The following is a 21,002-nucleotide window of genomic DNA, read 5'->3' on the forward strand; positions in this document are numbered from 1 at the left end:
ACCTTCTGTTTTATAAATAGATGCATCAACTAGCAACTTTTTCTCTTTAAATAAAACAAAATTAAGGAAAAATAATCGTAGCTTTGTGATAAATTCAAGCAGTGAAAGGTTTTCAATTAGTCTCAGGACCCTTCCCTACTGGGCAGAGTCCGTCCTGGTTAACATTTTCTTAGATACGTCCATAAATTTTCTGTGCATATTGTGTGTGTGTGTGTGTGTGTGTGTGTGTGTATGTAGGTATTTGTTCTAAAATTAGATGTGATTATATTAAATATGTTGTACTGTAGCCTGTTAGGATGATGCTTCAATGAAGATGTTTGAACATAGATCTTTGAGTAATTCATGTTTATCAGTGGCATACATTGATTGGGTTAAAGGGTGCAGTTTAAATTTTAAAGTCTAAGTTTTTTTTTTTTTAAGTATAATTGACCTACAACACTATGCTAGTTCCAGATGCACAGCACAGTGATTCAGTGTTTCTGCACATTACAAAATGATCACCATTTTTATGAATTTATGAATACTTTTACGTCCTTTTGTGTTTTCACTATGTTTGGTAGTTCAGGTCACAATTTTCCACACTACAGCAAGTCATTAATTGGGCACAGCCTTCTTTATTGAAGGTTCCTGACCTTGTTTTAGTGATTTGGTTTGAATTACTTAATCTCTCAGGGAGAGTGGGAATTACAAGCTGAATCCTCTTCCTTTTAAACTCTAGTTGAGGGTTATACTCACTAATTAACCTCCCTCAATTCTTTTCACCCCTCCGCTGGTGAAGCCCCATCGTTCTGATGCTTATCACCTGCCTTGATTCAAATCTTTAGAAGCAGTGTTTGAATACAAATATTTCGATTTGGGTGTGACAGGTTTAGAATTTCACAAAAAATGAATCTGAACTCCATTTTCACGCTTTAAATAAGGCTTAAATTCCACTTAAACAAGCCTTGGTTTGGTAAAAATGAATAGAATCTTAATTAATATGAACGGACTTATTTATCCTCCTTGTTCTATCTACCCTGTTTTAAAAAGTATTAATTTTATTAAGTCTTGACCCTTGAGTTTGTCTTTTATTATTAGTTTTTTAATATTTACTTGTTTGGCCACACTGGGTCTTAGTTGCGGCATGCGGGATCTAGTTCCCTAACCAGAGATTGAACCTGGGCGCCTTGCATTGGGAGCACGGAGTCTTAACCACTGGACCACAAGGGAAGTCCCTCTCTACCCTTGTCATATAGCTATGTTATTTACACTTTTCTTTGTCCTTGAGTCTGGGTGCTTTTTTGGTTGGTTTGTTTTTTAGTGATTGTTTACTCTCTCTATTCCCATTAATGTGGGGCAGGGTTTTTTTTGCTAGCATAGCTCTGTATCCTTCACAGCTTTGTGTTGTGCTTTGTGTTCATCTTAACGTTTCTTATCTAACAGTAAAGGCCTGTGAAAATATGCGACATCCTGTTGGAGAGAATAGGAAGATACTTTTCCTAAGTAAGTGTTTTCTCATAGGGGTGTTTCTCTTTTTCTCTCCCCTGCCTTTCATCCTTGTTACACCCAGACCCTTTGTCTATTGGAAGAGCCATGGAGGAAACAAGTAATTCTTTATCCCCCGCGGCTATCTCCAGGGCCATGGGTTCCATTTATTGCTGGCTGGTCATGAGGGTCTGGAGCCAGCTTGGAATGCTGGCACACACGTGGAGTTTGTACTTAAACCACTTTAAAATGCAGAGTTGGGAATTCCCTGGTGGTCCAGTGGTCAGGACTCGGCACTTTCACTGCTGTGGCCCAGGTTCAATCCCTGGTCGGTGACTAAGATCCTGCAAGCTGTGGGGCTTGGCCTAAATAAATAAATAAAGTGCAGAGTTGACTTTTTTTTTTAAAGCAAGTCTGCATGTATATGTATTCGTATGATCACCGCCGTCCTTTTTTCACTTAGTATTAAATTATGGATGAACAATTTCTTATATTGTTAAATGTTATTTGAAAGCATCATTAAAAAAATTTATTTTATTGAAGTATAGTTGATTTACAATGTTGTGTTAATTTTTACTGTACAGCAAAGTGATTCAGTTATACATGTATATTCTTTTTTTTTTTGGTTGGGGGGGTGCGCAGGCCTCTCACTGTTGCGGCCTCTCCCATTGCGGAGCACAGGCTCCGGACGCGCAGGCTCAGCGGCCATGGCTCACGGGCCCAGCCGCTCCGCGGCATGTGGGATCTTCCCGGACCGGGGCACGAACCCGTGTCCCCTGCATCGGCAGGCGGACTCTCAACCGCTGCGCCACCAGGGAAGCCCACATGTATATTCTTTTTCATATTCTTTACCATTATGGTTTATCACAGGATATTGAATATAGTTCCCTGTGCTATACAGTAGGACCTTGCTAATCCCAAATTCCCCATCCATCTCTCCCCCACCCCCTCCCCTTGGTAACCACAAATCTGTTTCCTATGTCTGTGAGCCTTTTTTTTTAGAGAGTATGGAGAATTTGTTAGAGTAGCTGCAGGTTTGTTTTTTTTTTAAGATGTTGGGGGTAGGAATTTATTAATTTACTTATTTATTTTTTTTGGCTGTGTTGGGTCTTCGTTTCTGTGCGAGGGCTTTCTCTAGTTGTGGCAAGTGGGGGCCACTCTTCATTGCGGTGCGCGGGCCTCTCACTATCGCGGCCTTTCTTGTTGCGGAGCATAGGCTCCAGACGCGCAGGCTCAGTAGTTGTGCCTCACGGGCCCAGTTGCTCTGCAGCACGTGGGATCCTCCCAGACCAGGGCTTGAACCCGCGTCCCCTGCATTAGCAGGCAGATTCTCAACCACTGCGCCACCAGGGAAGCCCGAGCCTTTTTTTTTTATAGATAATTTCATTGTGTCATATTTTAGATTCCACATATAAGTGAAATCATATGGTATTTGTATTTCCCTTTCTGACTTACTTCACTTAGTATGATAATCTCTAGGTCCATCCATTTGCTGCAAATGGCATTATTTTGTTCTTTTTTTATGGCTGAGTAGTATTCCATTGTTTATAGGTACCACGTCTTCTTTATCCATTCATCTGTCGATGGACATTTAGGTTGTTTCCATGTCTTGGCTACTGTGAATAGTGCTGCTATGAACATAGGAGTGCATGTATATTTTCGAGTTAACGTTTTCCCCAGATATATGCATGGGAGTGGGATTGCTGGATCACATGGTAACTCTATTTTTAGTTCTTTGAGGAACCTCCAAACTGTTCTCCATGGTGGCTGCACCAACTTACATTCCCACCAGCAGTGTTGGAGGGTTCCTTTTTCTCCACACCCTCCCCAGCATTTATTATTATTATTATTTTAAATATTTATTTATTTAGTTTATTTATTTGGCTGCTCCGAGTCTTAGTTGCGGCATGCGGGATCTTTTAGTTGCGGCAGGCAGCATCCCTGACCAGGGATCGAACCTGGGCCCCCTGCATTGGGAGCGTGGAGTCTTAACCACTGGACCACCAGGGAATTCTCATTTACCAATTTTTAAGTGTATTGTGGAATAAGGATCTAACTTGAATTTTTAAATGTGAAATCTCCAGCTTAATCAGCTTTATTGAGGTATAATTTGCACCCAATAAAATTCACCTATTTTAAGAGTATAGTTTGATGAAATTTGGCAAATATAGACAGTAGTGTCTCCACAGTCAAGATATAGAACCTTTGGGAATTCCCTGGCGGTCCAGTGGTTAGGGCTCTGTGCTTTCACTGCCGAGGGCCCAAGTTCAAATCCTGATCAGGAACCTGAGATCTAGCAAGCTGCATGGTGTGGCCAAAAAAAAAAAACCCAGAAAAACAAAAACAAGATATAGAACCTTTCTGTCACCCCCAGAAGTTGTCTTGTGCTCCTTTGCAGTCAGCCCCCTTTCCCTACTCCTGACTCCAGAGATCATTATTCCACTCCCAGCTGGAGCTGTGCTTTCTCTGCTCCTCACACCGAAGAATGTGTCCCTATGCCATTGGCAGTTGGGGTTCCCAGATTCTGCTTTTGTCATGGACCTTGTCAGCTGAGCCAGTTACTTTGGAAAGGATCTGTTACCGTGGTCACTGCTCTTATAAGTACATTTGTGTGACTTTATCTGTGTCTCCTGGGCAGTGTTCTGCTCAGGGAAGACAGCAGTGGCAGCGTGGTTGGGAAATGCTTCTGGGGTCAGACTCCCTGTGTTTAAAGCCTACTGCTTATTGAGGTGACCTTGGGCAGGCTACCTAACCTCTCAGTGCCTTAGTTCCTCATTTGTAAGATGGATTAATGGGATACCTACTGCATGGGATTTTTGAGATGATTAAGTGAAAAATGGTGCCTGGTACCTAGTGTTCAGATCTTGGTGTTTAATAAATATCTTTTTCCGATAGAAGGAGCCAGGGCTCCTTGGTGAAGCGGCTTATCCTAGGACGGAAGCAGGAAATGCATAAGATTTTGTAGTGCTAGAAAGTAAGAAAGTACTGAAAAAGAAACAAACCCCTTATTGATGGGAGCATGTCAAAGGGACAAAGGAGCCAACTGAAAGAGCTCCCTAAGGCCAAAGCTGGAACAATTTGAAGCAACAAGATAAAGTAGTATTAGATTATCCCGAAGGATAAAATAAATATCCATGGAGCCATACTAATATTAATGAAAACATATCCTAAAGACAGTTTGGAGACTTCCCTCGTGGCGCAGTGGTTAAGAATCCGCCTGCCAATGCAGGGGACACGGGTTCGAGCCCTGGTCCAGGAAGATCCCACATGCCGCGTAACAACTAAGCCCATGCACCACAACTACTGAGCCTGCGCTCTAGAGCCCATGAGCCACAACTACTGAAGCCCGTGCACCTAGAGCCCGTGCTCCACAGCAAGAGAAGCCGCCGCAGTGAGAAGCCTGCGCACCGCAACGAAAGAGTAGCCCCCGCTCGCCGCAACTAGAGAAAAGCCCGCGCGCAGCAACGAAGATCCAACGCAGCCAAAAATAAATAAATAAATTTATAAAAGACAGTTTGATTGCAGGACTATGAAGTTAATTTAAATAGCATCCTTCCAGTCATTTTATTCTTCTTACCCTTCTAATCTCACTGTTGCATTTATGTGGCTGGTCTGACCTGGGAAAGGAGGTAACCTAAGGAACAAGAGTTCTCTCTCACTGTGATCAGAAATACCCAATATTTAAAGACAGATGAATAAAAAAGTGTTGGTTGCCAATTAGTCAATAGTAATAATTTTGTGATTCAGTTATCAGCAAAGTTCCCCCTGCAGTATATGTACGGGGTATTATAGGAATATTAGATTATGGGGCATGTGACCTGACATTTCCTCTTTGATTCATTTGTTGAGTATGTACAGGGCACGAAAGAGAATAGATAGTAGGCTTTGCCTTTAAGAGGCTTATGGCCCTATGGAGAGAAGGTGCAAAGCGGACCACAAGCAGGTCTGTGACAGAGGACAGGGTACGTACAGAAGGTGGAAAAACATCTGCTCTAACGCCTACCTACCGGGTTGGTCCTGGGGGATTAGAATCTACAGCACCAGGTACTCAATTTTGGACACCGTGTACTCATTAATTTGGCCTTTAATATTATCTAAACAGGAGCGTGGCTCTCTCCCCTGCCTCTCTCTTTTTTTTAAAAAATATTTATTTATTTATTTACTTATTTTTGGCTGTGTTGGGTCTTCGTTTCTGTGCAAGGGCTTTCTCTACTTGCGGCAAGCGGGGGCCACTCTTCATTGTGGTGCACGGGCCTCTCACTATCATGGCCTCTCTTGTTGCGGAGCACAGGCTCCAGACGCGCAGGCTCAGTAGTTGTGGCTCACGGGCCTAGTTGCTCCGCGGCATATGGGATCTTCCCAGACCAGGGCTCGAACCCGTGTCCCCTGCATTGGCAGGCGGATTCTCAACCACTGCGCCACCAGGGAAGCCCCTCCGCTGCCTCTCTGGGGGCCTGGGAACACACTCTAAGTCCTCAGTGTGAGGGATTGTGTCTTACTGATCTTTGTGTCTTCAGTGCATGGCACAGTGCATAGCTGATGCTAATAAATCTTTATTGACACCCACAGTGATGTAGTCATACCACCAGGGATGTTTAATTCATTTAGGCTGAAGTACAGCATAAATTGCGTTGGGGGGGGAGCGGGTCCCAAGATGACCCGTTGGTTCCATGATTTGCTCGGAGGACTCACAGGACTCAGGATATGCTCATACTCATGGCTGCGACGTACTCCAGTGAGAGGGTACAGAGCGAGATGCACAGAGAAAGGGACATGGGGCAAAGTCTGGAGGAAGCGCATCGCAAGCTGCCAAGAGTCCTCTCCCAGCAGAGTCACACAGGACGGACGCGCTTAGTTCTTCCAACAGCAAACTGACAACACGTGTGAAATATTTTCTATAAGGGAAGCTCATTAGAGCCCCAGTGCCCAGGATTTTTATTGGACGCTGATAACGTAGGCACCCTCTGCCCAGAACATAGCAAATCCCAGCTCCCAGGAGGAAAGCAGATTCAGCGTAAACCCCATTGCTCGCTCCGACGGTGTGAGTCGGAGTGAGTCACTCTTATTGTGTAGGGGCTGGTGGAAACCCTGCCCAAGGGCCAACCTTGCAAGCAGACGGAGAGCGGTCTTAGGCCTGCCATGTGAGCTCTTTTCTGCACAGTAATAGACTGTGTCTCCTTTCAGGGAAATTTCTGGGCATTCTAGTCTAGTCCATCCAAGAGAAGGGAAAGGGTTGGTGTTGTTTTAACAAGCAGCAGCTATTCCTGGCTATTGCTTGACGAGTGAGCAAGCAGGCAGCTCAGGGTGGGTCTTCTCGAGGGCAGGAGGATGTATGACTCAGTAAAAGGGTCCAGCTGGTTGAATTTTCCCACAGAATTTCAAGTTTGGAGGCTCCTTGAGAAATTGGTCAAAGTTGTTTTATAAAGTTCCAAACTGGACAGATTAGTGGTAAGCCACAGAGCCTGTATTTTGTTCAGTTTGTTTTGAAGAAGCTTTTCGGGAGATTCACCCAAGAATCTTACATGTCTTGTTTCCAGGACTTACTGCGCAGGTTACCTGTTTTAGAGAGGCTCTGGGATTCAGTTTAAGCTGTGGTTGTCAAGCAAGTTACAGCTTCAGAGTTTTATCAGCAGGGATCTGACACTTCAGTCCTGAAGACTCCACCAGGGCTGAGCCCTGCCTTGCTCTAGCCAACTTGTCTTAGAGGGCGAGCGGGGAGGACTGTAAAACTGGCAGAATAGCTCTGAAATCCTGCCTTGCTGGGAACTAGACCAGTTAATTTTTTATTCAGGGAAGACGTGGTTAAGAGGGATTCTGCTAGCTTAGTTTAAAGGTCTTCAGTTTGCGGGCATAGAGCGGCGCTGGGGTACTAACTGGTATTCTTGGGAGACATGTCTGCTTGCACACAGCACACCCCTCCTGTGTGCTGCTTGGTGCCCTGGAGACACACTGCCTTTTCAGAGAGAAGTACTGAGGTCTGTAGTCAAACGTGTTTCTCTTTATTTAGCCCTGCATTTCCTAGATCTATTTGCTCATAGGACCCCCTTTTGTGGAATACCCATTAGTGTTTGGGGGGTACTAGTGTTTTGAGGAACTCAATTCAGAAAATGCTAGTCTAGAGATTCAGCACCCTCAGGTGGTTTTCCCTGCTGATGACGTGCAGGGAGGCCCCTCCGGGCGTGATGGCCCACCCTCTTCTCACACAAAGCACAGGCTTGGCTTCCATCACGAGGCTTGGCTTCCATCGCAGTGTTTGCTGAGGGCTGTGGCTTGTAGTGTACAGATTTCCTTAGTTATGAATGGAATGGTCTTAGTACTAAAATCATATTCCATTGCCCCAAGCATTCTTTGTTTCTGCTGTTGTTTTTATGTGTTTCTTTGTCTTGGTGCAATGTAGTTTATCTCCAACTCTTGTTAGTTGCCAGGACTAAGAAATGTTAGTGCTGGGGCTGGCAGTCCTTCGCAGAGGGTTTTCACTTAGGACAAAGGAGCCACCTGGGAAATAGGATGGAGACCTGTTGCAGGGAACCAGAAGAGGCTCTCTGAAGCTAACCATGGCAGAGGATAACCAGTCTCCCTGTTGGGGGGGTCTGCTGAAGAATATACGTGGCCCCTAAACTTTGTTCTCATTCAAGAGGTTGCTTTAGTCTGCTTCAGTTGTGAAGACCAGTAAGTCAGACTACAGTTCCCAATATGGAAGCGTATTATAATTATAACAGTCAATTAAGGGTGAGCTTGAGAACAGGAACACTCTAGAGCAGGAAGGCCTGGCCCTCCTGGGAACCAGAACCGTGGTGAAAGCACCTCCTTGTTGGGTCTCAGCAGTGGGAATTTGTGGATGTGGTTATTCCGACACTAATATGATCTGAATCTGTTTTTCTTTGGGCCTTTCCTTGAATATATTCTTTATTGTATATCTTTTCTGTTCCTCATACTTCCTGCTTATTCCTAACTTTGGCTTGCTTTTTTTCTTCCGATTTTTAAATATTGGAGTATAACATACATCCAGAAAACTGCATGAATTACAAGTACAGGTTGGTGAATTTTCAGAAAGTGAACCTGCTTGTGTAACCTGCTCCAAGATCAAGGAACAGAGCGTTACCCGTGTCCTGGAAATCCCCAGGGTAACCGCTGCTCTGACTCAGGCACCACGGATTTGTTTGTTTTAACAGCTTTATTGAGATACAATTTACATACTGTAAAGTTCACCCAGTTAAAGTATACAATGCAGTGATTTTAGGTATTTTTACTGAGTGGTGCAACCATCATCATCGTCTGTTAAAACACTTTCATCATCCCCAAAAGAAATTAGCATTGATTCCCCGTTTCCCCCAGACCCCACCCACCCTAGGCAACCACTAATCTACTTCCATGTCCGGGGATTTGCCTATTCTGGACATTTCATGTAAATGGCCTTTTGCGCTTGGCTTCTTTTACTTAGCGTAACGTTTTCAGGGTTCATCCATGGGTCTGTGGCTGAATAACAGTCCGTTGTATGGATAGACCATATTTTGTTTATCCGTTCATTAGCTGATGGACATTTGTGTTGTTTCCACCTTTGGCTATTATGAATAATGCTTCCGTGAACATATGTGTACAGGTTATTGTTTGGACATATGTTTTCATTTTTCTTGAGTATATACCTAGGAGTGGAATTCTGAGTCATGTGGGACTCCATTTAATATCTTGAACTGCTAAACTGTTTTCCACAGTGGCTGCACCATTTTGCATTTCCACCAGCAATGTATGAGAGTTCTCACTTATCCATATCCTCAGCAATACTTGTTATTATCTATCTTTTTGAGTCTAGCCATTCTAGTGGGTGTGAAGTGGTGTCTTATGTTTTTGTTGTTTTTAATTTTCTTGTCAATTATTTTATATTTCATAAATTGCCACTTTCTTTACGATGATATTATATAAAAATAAATATACTTAGCTTTTAATCTCAAATGCCATTTTCCTTAAAGGAATCACAAAGAAAATCACCCTTTAAAAATTGTTTTTAATTACTTTAAAAAATTAATACATGGGCTTCCCTGGTGACGCAGTGGTTGAGAGTCCGCCTGCCGATGCAGGGGACGTGGGTTCGTGCCCCAGTCCGGGAAGATCCCACATGCCGCGGAGCGGCTGGGCCCGTGAGCCATGGCTGCTGAGCCTGCGCGTCCGGAGCCTGTGCTCTGCAATGGGAGAGGCCACAACAGTGAGAGACCCGCGTACCGCAAAAAAAATAAAATAAAATAAAATAAAAATTAAAAAAATAAAAAATTAATCCATATACAAAGTATAACACAAAAAGAAGCACAGATTTATATATAGTGAAAAGTGAGTCTCTCTTCCGTTCCTGCCCTCCCACCCATCTAGACCCTCCCCCGCAAGGTAACCACTGTGGCACTTCCTTGTGTTCCTTCTGTGTATAGGTTAGCAGAAATGTGTGAGTGTTGTGTGTATAAGTTTTTTATTGCTGCTATAACAAATTGTCACAAACTCAGCAGCTTAGAACCACACAACTTAAACGACTCTCCCTGGACTGAGATCAAGTTGCTGGCAGGTGGCGTCCCTTCTGGGGGCTCCAGGGGAGAATCTGTTTCCTGGTCTTGTCCAGCTTCCAGAGGCCACCTGTGCTTCTTGACTTGTAGCCTCTCCTCTGTCTGCAAAGCGTCACATCTTCCCGTCTGTCCTCCGTCTGCAAAGCGTCATGTCTTCCCATCTGTCTCTGATTCTGTTTCCTCTGCCTCCTTCTGCCACTGATGAGCTCCCTGTGGCTGACGCATTGCGCCCACCCAGTAAATCCAAGATCATACCCTTGTTTTAAGGCCGGCTCCTCAGCAGGCTTAGCCGTTAACTCTCTCTTGCTGTGCAGCCTGACATTCACAGGCTCCAGGGATTAGAACATGGACATTGTTGGGCGCCGTCATACTGCCTGACACAGTGTGTAAACTGTTTTGAAAGCAATGTTAACACGGTTTACACACCGTTCTTTCGTTTGTCTTTTTCATTTAATACTATATCTTGAAAGGATGGTCCCTGTCAGAAGCTGAAGAGCTGCCTTACCCCTCTTTATCTGCCATATAATAGTCCTTTGTATGGCTTTTTCATAATTGAGTTAACCATTTTTCGGGTGTTTCTTGAGGTGCTAGACTTTTTAATTTTACGTAGTCAAATAAATCAGCCTCTTCCGAGTGACTTCCTACCTCGTTATGCTTAGAAAGGCTTTTTCCTTTAGTGAAAAAAATGAATGTTTTCGTTAGATTAAAAAAGATATCCGTTACATTCTATGTTAAATTGCTGGGGCTGCTGCAACACTTTGTCACAAGTTTGGTGGCTTAATACCACAGAAATTTCTTCTCTCCAGTTCTGGAGGCAGAAGCCTGAAATCAAGGTGTGGGCGGGGCCACGCGCCCTCCGAGGCCGCCAGGGCAGGACCCCTCCTCCCACCCCCCACCCCCACCCCCCGTGGCTCCGGGCGTCCCTTGGCTTGTGGCCGCGTCCCTCCAGTCTCTGCCCCTGTGTTCACACAGGCGCCCCTTCTATGTCTGCATGTGTGTGTCTCTCTTATTTTGTTGTCGTAAAAATCACATAACGTGAGATCTACCCTCTTAATAAATTTTTAAGTGTATAGTATCGTTAACTGTGTGCACATTGTTGTACTACAGATCTCTACAACTTTTTTATCTTGCATGACTGAAACTCGGTACCCATTCAGTAACAACTCCCCATTTCCCCCTCCCACCAGCCCCTGGAGCCACCGTTCTACTTTCTCTGTGTGTCTCTTATAAGGACCCTTGCCATTGGACTTAGGACCCACCCAGAGAGTCTAGGACGTTCTCGTTTCAAGCGCCTTAACTTAATCACACCTGCAAAGACCTTATTTCCAAATAAGGTCACATTCACAGGTACTGGGGCTTAGGACGAGAACATGTCGTTTTGGGGACCACCATTCAACACACTTCACACTCTCAGTGCTTTTATTTTCCTCCCTAGAAATCATCTTTGGAAAATAAATTTTTGTGTAAAGCTTTTTTTTTTTTTTTTTTTTTTTTTTTTTTTTTTGTGGTACGCAGGCCTCTCACCGCTGTGGCCTCTCCCGTTGCGGAGCACAGGCTCCGGACGCGCAGGCTCAGCGGCCATGGCTCACGGGCCCAGCCGCTCTGCGGCATGTGGGATCTTCCCGGACCGGGGCACGAACCCGTGTCCCCTGCATCGGCAGGCGGACTCTCAGCCACTGTGCAACCAGGGAAGCCCTGTGTAAAGCTTTAAGAATTATTTTCTTCAAACCTTCTCTTCAGGAGTTGTTGGGCATCTACCATCTGCACAGCAGTTACAGGTTCTTCTTTCTTCCTGTGACAGTTACTACAGACTGGTAGTGGTATACGGTGTTTTGAATGGTAATAACATGGTTAGATGCTGTTTTTGGGGAAAAGTAGTTTTTCCAATTTCTACAAATATGTGATTACAAATAGGATTTTCTTATTTTGCATGGCCTGAAGCTAGTATATACGAAAATGTACACTGAAATTGTTATTTTTTAGTAAGATTAAAAAGCGGCATTAGGGGGCTTCCCTGGTGGCGCAGTGGTTGAGAGTCTGCCTGCTGATGCAGGGGACACAGGTTCGAGCCCTGGTCTGGGAAGATCCCACATGCCGTGGAGCGACTGGGCCCATGGGCCACAACTACTAAGCCTGCGCGTCCAGAGCCTGTGCTCCACAACAAGAGAGGCCACGATAGTGAGAGGCCCGCGCACCGCAATGAAGAGTGGCCCCCGCTTGCCACAACTGGAGAAAGCCCTTGCACAGAAACGAAGACCCAACACAGCCAAAAATAAATAAATAAATAATAATTAAAAATGAATATCTGCTTAAAAAAAGAAAAAAAAATTGGCATTAGGGACTTCCCTGGTGGCTCAGTGGTTAAGAATCTGCCTGCCAATGCAGGGGACACGGGTTCGAGCCCTGGTCCGGGAAGATCCCACATACCGCGGAGCAACTAAGGCCGTGCGCCACAACTACTGAGCCTGCGCTCTAGAGCCCGTGCTGTGCAACAAGAGAAACCACCGCAATGAGAAGCCCGCGCACTACAACAAAGAGTAGCCCCTGCTCGCCGCAACTAGAGAAAGCCTGCACGCAGCAACGAAGACCCAACACAGCCAAAAAAGAAGAAAAAAAAAAAAAGCAGCATTAAAATCAATATTACCTATATATGAATTTTTATAAGAGTAATACCATACCAAGTACCCTGTATCAGCAAAACTGGTTAATGTAGGTATTAAACTGTAATGAACCATTGGGAAAACAATTTGCCTCAGGCCCTGAGCTTCCCTGCGTGTTCTTGCTGGGTGTGCCAGATGGCAAGGGCTATTCATCTTGTTTACTGCTTGTTGAAAAAGTGCTGGGCCATTGGCCCTAGATTCCTCTCCTGTAAAGCAATCCACTGCGTGTGCAGGTGTCACCTGGGCCCATCCTGTCACCCCTGTGGGACTTCGGGGCAACGGGAACCAATGCTAATACGCTGATGCTCATATATGTTGCTGTACCATGAGAAATGAAGTCCTTTGTCTCTGACCCAAGAGGCTGTGTCTTCTGCCAGCATCCATGAAACAGTGGCAGGCTAAGATAGTAACTTACAAGTGGGATAAAATCTCAGACAAATATAAACAAGTGAAATCTTGCAAATACAAATTCTGAAAAGTCTACTGTTCTATATGTTTTGTAAATTATGACATTTATTTATATATTAGTATGTTAGGATAATGCTTACTAGGTGCTGTAATGGTTAAACCCACAATTCTCATGGCCTTTATACCAGAAAGGTATTTCTCTTGTTCGTATGAATGTCCTACGTGGGTATTCCTGGTTGAGAGTCTTTCCTGGTGGCTTTTCCACCATCTTTATGTCATGGCTCCCAAGGTCTCCTGGAGGTCATTTCTATTCTGGCTAGTCACAAGGGGGCATTGACAGGGAGGATCCTGGAGGAGGTTTTGCCCTTTTCTTTTAACTTTTCATCATGGAAACTTTCAAGCATGCCAGAAGTAGAGAAATTAGTAGAGTGAATGCTCTTGTGTATCTGTTACCTAGTTTCAACAGTGATCAACATTTTGTCATTTTTACCCCCATCACTTTTTTTTCCTGGAGTCTTTATTTTTTATTGTTGTTTTTTAAATAAAATAGTACTTTCGTTATGGAATATACCTGACTTAGATAGTGAAATACCTGCAACCTTATCCCTCAGAGCAGCCACAAACTGGTGCGTGCGTGCGTGTGTGTGTGTGTGTGTGTGTGTGTGTGTGTGTGTATTGCCTTTAAGGACATTATTTTTAAGGATCTGTGTATCTGTGTCATTCTTTCAAATATGTTCAATACATCCCATTATATAGATAAACCGTATTTAATTTATACAGTTTTCTGTTTGGGGGCATTAGTTTTTCCCTATTAAGTAATGTTACGCTAACATTCTCATCTCACATATACTTGAGCAAGTATGTTTTGCAGGATAAGTTGTAGAATTCGAATTGCTGGGTCAAAGGATATACACATCTAAAATATTTAATAGATATTGTCAAACTGCCCTCCAAAATGACTATACCAGTTTATACTTCCAGCAGAAGTGAATGGGAATGTATAGACTTTTAAAGCAATCTAAACATAATATCATTTCATCCTAAAACAGTTTAGTACTTCTTGCTAACAGAAAAGGACTTTAAAAATCTTTAAGCATATCATTTCTAAAAAACGTTATTCTAAAAACAGTTGTGCCTTTTTTCTGTTGGTTTGTTCACATCAGAATTCACACAAGGTGTTAAAAATGTGCTCTGTCTAAAAGAGGTGTTGTCTAAAAGAGGTGTTGAAGGGGAGGCCCTCCTTTGGAGCGGGGACAGTTTTAAAAGCCTGCTCTGTGTTGATGTCGGTTTGGGACCCAAAGGTGATGGGCTCCTTTTGGTCCAAGTTTGTTTAATAGGTTTCTGATCTGTTTGCTTCTGGTCAGTTCCACACTCAAGGTTCTTTTCTAAACATTCTTCTCAAGCTGTCTTATTTCTTTGGGGCCTTGCTGCTTTGCTTCTCCGTCTCAATCTGCAGGAGCCTCCTTCCTCTCTGAGGCAAGCGCCTGGGTTGGGTGGGGAGTGGCTGCCTTCCCGTGACCTTGGTGCAAGGCTGACTAGGTTGTTTGTCAAGTCTCACAGCTGCTTTCTGTCAAGATTTTTTTGGTTTTATCCTCCTATTATTTGTGCTGCGGAAGCTTTTCCAACCCAAAGAGACTTTTGCTTTCTGGACTTCTCTCATTGCTTCCATTTCTGCTTGGAAAGTAGCTGTTTTCTCCTGAGCTCACTTTTGTCCTGAGATCTCTTGCCCAGGCAGTCAGTAGTGTTCAACGCATTGTCATTCTGACTCTTCCCGCCACTTTCCCTGGGCCGACAGGCTCAGTGGATGCTTGGTCTGCGAGCATCTCGTAGGGGAGCTGAGCCTTTCCTCGCTGGTCAGGATTCAAGTCATGTGGTTCCCCGCTGCACGAGAGGGAGCAGAGACTGCGTGTTGCCAACATACAACCCAGTCTCTCTTGAAATGAGGGAAACACTGAACCTTAGAAAACATAGGCGAAGTATCCTCAATATATTGCCATTGGATTATTTTACAGATAAAGACGTCTGCTATCTGGAAGTGAGTACAAAACAGATGCATAAATAAACTTTTATTTTTATAATTGTTTTCATTTATAGACTATAAAGCAATTGGCAAAATAGGAGAGGGAACGTTTTCTGAAGTTGTGAAGATGCAGAACCTGAGAGATGGAAACTATTATGCATGTAAACAAATGAAACAGCACTTTGGAAGGTAGGCAACGTGAGACCTATTTGAGACTAAATACAGACACAGGTTTTGGTTTTCGTTTTTTTTGAATTTTATTTTATTTATTTTTTTATACAGCAGGTTCTTATTAGTTATCCATTTTATACGTATCAATCCCAATCTCCCAGTTCATCCCACCACCACCACCACCCCTGCCACTTTCCCCCCTTGGCGTCCATACGTTTGTTCTCTACATCTGCAGACACAGGTTTAAATCGATGAGAGCAACTTAATGGTGAAATTGTATTCATGTGATAACATGTCATATCAAAGTTCTTTGGGCAGTGAGGATTTCATATTATTTCATATTATCGTACTGGAGTTTGTTCATGTCCAAGTTTACTGCAATATCAGTGATTGATGTTCACAAAGAATTTAAGTGGTAGAAGTATGCCTCACTTTAAACAGTTTATATGTTCCTAAGAGTTGTGTATATGTTGGATTTTTATAATTGAAACCTTAAATTTCAGACATGGGAGGTCCGGGGACTTCCCTGGTAGCCCAGTGGTTAGGACTCTGCCCTTGCAATGCAGGGGGCGCGGGTTCGATCCCTGGTCGGGGAACTAGGATCCCACATGCCATGTGGTCAAAAAAAAAAAAAAAGTTAAAAAGAAAGATATTAGAGGTCCCTGTGATTTAATTAGTTGTAAATCAGTTACTATTGAATATATTGAAAAATAAGTTTCAGATAGGGTTAGAGAAATGTATTCCCTGGGAGTGACCAGTTGCAGTTTGTGGAGAGGGCAACTCTCCGGTTCTAGATCAGCCCCTTGGAGACTGCTGGGGCTTCTCCCACAGAGCAGCCTCCTAACGTGCTTGAGCTTACAGCTTCACATGTGTTACACTAAGGAGTCCAAGACCGGATGTGTTTAGGAAACTCTGTCAGAATAATGAAGTAAACAATGGCTTCACTGCAACTGTTAAACTTTTCAATAAAAAGGTTTGGGGCTTCCCTGGTGGCGCAGTGGTTGAGAGTCCGCCTGCCGAGGCAGGTGACACGGGTTCGTTCCCCGGTCCGGGAAGATCCCACATGCCGCGGAGCGGCTGGGCCCGTGAGCCATGGCCGCTGAGCCTGCGTGTCCAGAGCCTGGGCTCCGCAACGGAAGAGGCCACAGCAGTGAGAGGCCCGTGTACCGCAAAAAAAAAAAAAAAAAATGGGGAAAAAAAAAAAAGGTTTGAAACTCTGGTTTCATGGTTTTTTTTTTTTAATCTCAAAGGAATTGAAGCCTCTAAATATCTAAAGCAAAGTTTTTAAAAAACACAGTAATTGCCCTACATTGATGTAGAGCCTTCCGAAGTGTTTTGGGGTATAGACCTTGATTTCAAACTCTTAGTATGAAAGATAGTTTTTCAGATCAAGAAGGAGTATAGGCCAGTTAACCGTGTCAGGGAGTATGGAGAACAGTAATGTCAACCTCGTGACATCCCCAGACGGTAGGCGTAATCACGTGAGGAAAGGTGGTTAGTGATGTGAAGTTACTAGAGAGTTGTCACTCTAGGTCACTAGGTGGGCAGAGCCAGGCCAAAGCATATGGTGTTTACCTACCACTGCCAAGACTCTGAAGTCACTGGGGCTTCTGCTTTTCCTCTCTTCTATCGTGGCTTCCTCTGTGTATTCTGAATTCTTTGTATTTCTTTATCTCCCGCCTCCCCCCACCCACACTCCGTCTTTACCTTTAAACTACTCGTGGTAGAGAATTCGATGCACAGTGTTCTGATGATCCCATATCCACAGAGCAGACAGAATCACTGATAAGTATCAGTGATACTTTACTTTTTTTTTTCAAAGTTTGTGTGTGTGTGTGTTGGGGGGGGAGTTATTGTCAACCATTGTCACGTATTTCCTTTACTTAAAAGGAAATGCACTTTGAGCTGGTGGTGGCCTGTGGCCCTTTGATGTCCAGAATCAGGGACAGAGTCTCCAGCTTGGTTCTGATAGGTGTCTGCTAGCCTGTGTAATCTAAACCCACGGGGAACTGGATCTTGGGTTTCCTCTTGTGAGTTCTCACTTGCTCTTGATACACATGTCCAAAACTGTAGGCGATTATAATCCAGTGCCATCATTATTTGAGAATTGTTCCGCTCTGGCCGTGGGGAGCACTTTCACGTTGGCTCCTATGTTCCTTTGACATCACCCAGCATTTTCTTTCTTTTTTTTTTAACACTTTTTTACTTTTTGGTACTACAAGATTCTCTAAGCTCATCTTGTATTTTCCCTGCCCCTAGAATCCTCCATTTCTCAAAGGAGTTTTGGTCCCTTTTATCAGAGAAAGGTATTCAGAAAACCAGACCTTGGCACCAGGTATGCTCATTGCTCCTGCAATGTCAGCACGTCTGGGTCCTCTGAGCAGACAGAGCTAGTGTGTATGTATACTAACCCATGTGTGCACCTCTCTCTCTCCCTCTTCATTCAAATAACCATGAGTGCATACTGATGTAAATAAATGGCCGAATGAATAAACAAATTGGGATGAGGGGAAAATTCTTCCTTACAGAAGAATTCTAATTCATAAATACAGAGGAATGAGGGAAATGGAAAATCATCATTAGAATACATAGTAATAATTTCTGCAGGCAAGATAAACTGATGAATGCTAAAATTAGTAAGGTGAAACTTTAAAGAGAACAGGATTTCTGGGACTTCCCTGGTGGTCCGGTGGTTAAGACTCCGATCTTCCACTGCAGGGGCCACGGGTTCGATCCCTGGTCAGGGAGCTGAGATCCTGCATGCCCTGTGGTATGGCCAAAAAAGTTTAAATAAATAAATAGAACGGAATTTCTGCACAGCCTCGAGTGATCTCCTCCCAAATATTTATTAATCACTGTGGTGGTTTTAACTTATATCCACAAATTGTTTGATATTCCTTCTTCCAGGAGGTGGGGCTTAATTTCCTTCCATTTGACTGTGGGCTGGACTTGCTAACTTGCTGATAAAGAATAGAAAATAGAAAGGGAAAGATAGTAGCTTTACAATGAGAGACCTGGTAGATACCAGCTTAACTAAATGATTAAGATTAATATCATCAGTAATAAGACATATTGATATCATGTACCTTCTGATAAAGCAGCACGGGAAGAGCATGTCGCCTCCGTGGTGTTCTTTCCCACGGATCCATAATCTCGGCTGAATTATGAGAATACATCAGAAGAGACCAAACTGAGGGGCATTCTACAAAATACCTGCCCAGTACTCCTCAAAACTGTGAAGATAACGAAAAGCAAAGACAGACTGTGGAGCTGTCGCAGAGTGGAGGTGACTGAGGGGACATGACATCTTAATTGCAGTGTGGTCTCCTGGATCCTGGAAGAGAAAAAGACATTAATGGAAGAACCGGGGAAATCCAAATAAAGTGTCTAGTGTAGTTAATAGATTTGTACCAATGTTAATTTTTAGTTTTGATAAATGTTATGTAAGATGTTAACATTAGGGGAAGCTAGGTGAAGGGGACTTCCTTTACTATTGTTGCAACTCTTCTGTTAGTCTAAAATAATTTCAAAATTAAAAGTAAAAAACAAATCAAAACAGGACTTCCCTGGTGGCACAGTGGTTAAGAATCTGCTAATTCAGGGGACATGGGTTTGAGCCCTGCTAATTCAGGGGACACGGGTTCGAGCCCTGGTCTGGGAAGATCCCACATGCCGCGGAGCAACTAAGCCCGTGCGCCACAACTACTGAGCCTGCGCTCTTGAGCCCGTGAACCACAACTACTGAGCCCGCGTGCCTAGAGCCCGTGCTCCGCAACAAGAGAAGCCACTACAATGACAAGCCCGCGCACCACAACAAAGAATAGCCCCACTCGCCGCAACTAGAGAAAGCCCGCACCCAGCAACGAAGACCCAACGCAGCCAAAAATAAATAAATAAACTTATATAAAAAAAACAAACAGAAAATGACCAGAGGGTCCGGAATGAGTCATATTGCACATAGCTTCTAATGTTGAAAAGGGTATTTCTGTTATTTCTGATTTACAGGAAGAAATGACTATAGTTTCTAGAAGAAAGACAACTGCTTTTGGTGTCATTTCTAGGAATATTATTGCTAATAATTTATTGGATGGTCCAGTGTCACTGATCCTTGATCCACAAGTTTTATGCTGTTCTTTGGTTTTATTTTTGTTTTTCAACTGTGAAAATAATATCTCTAGCTTTTAGAGTTCCAGAGTATCTATCATCATTATAAAACAGTTTAATCTTATTCACTTGAAGAATAATTTTAGGTTCCTTTAAAAATCCATTTCTGCTCTGCTTATCGTTGCCTAACTGAACCCTCAGTCACCTCGTGCCGCTGTGTGGGTGATGTGAGAAACAAGAGTCAGTAACGGGAAAAGCACGCTGAGTCACACAGGCCGGAGGAGCTTGGTTTTGGAGCCTCTGACCCCACCTCCTCCCAGAAATTGATGGCTTTTGCAGTAATCTTTGCTCATATGAAGTCCGGGTAAGGTATAATAAACCAGTGCATTAGTACTGTGTCAGGAGGCGTGCTTTCAGCTCCTGAGGACCGTTTTCCTCAGTGGCTCAAAGTCTTAGTTTGGAGATAATGAAGTTAGTTACTTGTGTAAGGTCTGCAACATGACCAAGTTGTTTTTCTTGTTTGTTTGTTTTTTTTAATAAATTTCTCTTTTTCTTTCTTTATATTTTGGCTGCGTTGGGTCTTCATTGCTATGTGCAGGCTTTGTCTAGTTGCAGTGAGTGGGGGCTACTCATCGTTGCAGTGGGCGGGCTTCTCATTGCGGTGGCTTCTCTTGTTGCACAGCACTGGCTCTAGGCGCATGGGCTTCAGTAGTTGTGGCATGTGGGCTCCACTAGCTGTGGCTTGCGGGCTCTAGAGCGCAGGCTCAGTAGTTGTGGCTCACGGGCTTAGTTGCTCTGTGGCATGTGGGATCTTCCTGGACCAGGGATTGAACCCGTGTCCCCTGCATTGGCAGGTGGATTCTTAACCACTGCGCCACCAGGGAAGCCCCTGTGATTTTTATTTAATCTATACCTCCACCCAGTCTCCTTCCCCACTTGGTTATTATTATACAATTCTTTTTTTAAAATATTTATTTATGTATTTGGCTGCACCGGGTCTTAGTTGGCGGCACGCAGGATCTTCGTTGCAGTGTGCAGGATTTTTTAGTTGTGGCATGTGGGATCTAGCTCCCTGCCGAGGAATCAAACCCCAGGCCCCCTGCATTGGGAGTGCAGAGTCTTAGCCACTGGACCACCAGGGAAGTCCCAAATTTTTTTTTTTTTTTAAAGGCAAAATTTGCATATGTTGAGATGCACATTTTTTTTTTTTTTTTTTTTTTTTTTTGCGTTAAGCGGGCCTCTCACTGCTGTGGCCTCTCCCGTTGCGGAGCACAGGCTCCGGACGCGCAGGCTCAGCAGCCATGGCTCACGGGCCCAGCCACTCCACAGCATGTGGGATCCTCCCGGACCGGGGCACGAACCCGTGTCCCCTGCATCGGCAGGCGGACTTTCAACCACTGTACCACCGGGAAAGCCTGGAGATGCAAGTTTTTTAACTGTATAATTTTGCCAAGTAGATATCTCCATGTAATCAAGACATAGAACATTTCTGTCACCCTCAAAAATTCCTTCATATTCCTTTTTACTCAGTTCTCCATCCCCATCGCAGGTAGCCACTGTTCTGGGTTTTGTTTTGTTTCCCTGTATCCTCTTCTAGAAATTCAAATGTCTACATTTTAAAAATATATA

This window comes from Grampus griseus (genome assembly GCF_964374135.1).
Source record: "Grampus griseus genome assembly, chromosome: 2".
NCBI lineage: Eukaryota > Metazoa > Chordata > Mammalia > Artiodactyla > Delphinidae > Grampus > Grampus griseus.